This window comes from Palaemon carinicauda, unplaced genomic scaffold (assembly GCF_036898095.1).
Source record: "Palaemon carinicauda isolate YSFRI2023 unplaced genomic scaffold, ASM3689809v2 scaffold320, whole genome shotgun sequence".
NCBI classification, from domain to species: Eukaryota; Metazoa; Arthropoda; class Malacostraca; order Decapoda; family Palaemonidae; genus Palaemon; species Palaemon carinicauda.
The window spans coordinates 145001-147500 of record NW_027170872.1 but is presented as its reverse complement, the minus strand read 5'-3'; positions in this window follow the sequence as shown (position 1 = coordinate 147500).

Genomic DNA, 2500 nt, shown 5'->3' with positions numbered 1-2500 from the left:
CAGACGTAAAAACTTCTCCAAGCGTCGATCCTCTAGGTATCTGGACAGTGTCCTTCCCCAAGTACGCAATCGCATTACACATGTAATGCGTATCGGCATCACACGCCAATACAATCTTGATACCATATCTAGAAGAAGGGAAATGGAATTAGTAACTAATAAAGGTAAAAAGATAAAAAAAAATTTAAAAAAATACACAATATACAATTATATTACTAATCAATATAGTAATAATAATAATAAAATAATAATAATAATAAATATATAAGAAAATCATTTACAAATACGAAAGATAAATTATCAGTTATATAAATGAACAAGTTATACATAGATAGAGATAGAATAGATGATATATTATGATTTAGATATATAAATCATATAGCAAGTTCTTTACTTCACAAAATAGATATATATATATATATATATATATATATATATATATATATATATATATATATATATATATATATATATATATATATATAAACAATTTTTTATAATTTCAAAACAATAATAACATGTGCAAATATAAAAAACAAAGAATTTTACTTACTTAGCAGGTTTATTGGGTATGTACATCTTGAATGGACAGCGCCCCCGGAAAGGGACAAGCTGTTCATCCACAGTCAGATGTGGTCCTGGGGTGTAATTGTTTCGACAATTGGTCACCACGTGATCAAAGAGTTTTCTAATGGGTGCAAGGCGATCCACTTTCACCCTCTCTTGTCTGGTGGCCGAATCATCGAAGCGAATTACCCTCACCAACAGGGTGAAACGACGCTCATTCATAGTACACCTGTACAAAGGATTTCCCTCTGTGAGGTTCCACATGTCCCACGTCGGTGTATGGTTGTCCGCCCGCACTGCCGTCATTATTAGGATACCAATAAACGCCTTCAGTTCCCTCAGGTCAATGTCCCTGAGGGCAACGTTGCCCGTATGATGATAATGACTTCTCAATAGAGCAAGGCGTTCATTAGAATACAAAACAACCTCGGCTAACATGCGGTCGGTCAAAAAGAGAGAGAAAATGTCGGACACTTTGCTCGTTCCCAACGTGAGAGAAGTGGGACCCCCAGGCTCAATCCTTGGTGTGAACATATGGGGGAGGGTGGCATTTGGGTCTCTATGCCAAACGGTACCGTCGCGACCTTTCACCGATTCAGCATCAATTTGGGTGATTGCCGACCCCCTGGCTGCCTGTAGATCCCCCCTTCTCCTCTTCCTGCTTCTCTCCTCCACTGGCGTGAGCTGAGGTACCGGTACCGTTACTGGGGGGGGACCACGTGAAGTCGATGGCACAGGACTTGTTATCGTGCTGACTGGGACAACATGAGAACCCGAAGCCCCAACCCCCTCTTCCTCCCCCACATCGTCGTCGGCTTCTCCATCACCATTCCCTAAGGCGACAATCTCAGGATTTTGGGTCACCGCCTGTTCCTCCTGTTCCTCCCTGACCTCCTGCTCCAACTCATCGACATTGATGAATTCTTCGTCACTGATGTCATCAACCTCCAAAGCATCATCGACATCACTATCGAATTGCTCTAAGAGCTGATTTATGGCATCCAAGCCCAAAGATTGTCTCCTGCTTGCCATTTTGATATCTGCAAAGAATGAGAAAAAATTAGAAATACGCATTCGATGAAAAATGGATCCCCTACCAATATATCTGAGGCAAAAAACAATGTCATGCATGGCCACGTGCTAGGCAAACCATCAAGGCACATTTTCCGACAAATAAACATCTAAATGAATCATTACTCTGTGATAGTTACTTAGTACGTAGTAATTTTGAAAGAAATGGGAAAAAACGAAAAAATAGCAAACACAGGAAAATCGAACACATACCTATATTATTATTAGCCAAGCTTCAAGCCTAGTTGGAAAAGCAAGATGCTCCAAGTAAGGGCTCCAACAGGGAAAAATAGCCTAGTGAGGAAAGGAAATAAGGAAATAAATTAATGATGAGAATAAATTAACAATATATCATTCTAAAAACAGTAACAAATATATACGCCATATCTGGCTAAAAAAAAAGAAAGGTATGGGTAGCCAGATCATCTAGAAACACTTTCCAACACTATAAAAATATAAGTTTTACGACAAAACTTGCCAATTCATTACGGTAACATGACTAAGCCAAAAAATGCAAAACAAATAAAAAAGGCCACTCTATGAAAAATAGCAACGTGCTAATGGTGGTCCCTTCAGAAAACAAAAATCTCAGCCACGTGCTAGGCAAACCATCAAGGCACATTTTCCGACAAATAAACATCTAAATGAATCATTACTCTGTGATAGTTACTAATACGTAGTAATTTTGAAAGAAATGGGAAAAAACGAAAAAATAGCAAACACAGGAAAATCGAACACATACCTATATTATTATTAGCCAAGCTTCAAGCCTAGTTGGAAAAGCAAGATGCTCCAAGTAAGGGCTCCAACAGGGAAAAATAGCCTAGTGAGGAAAGGAAATAAGGAAATAAATTAATGATGA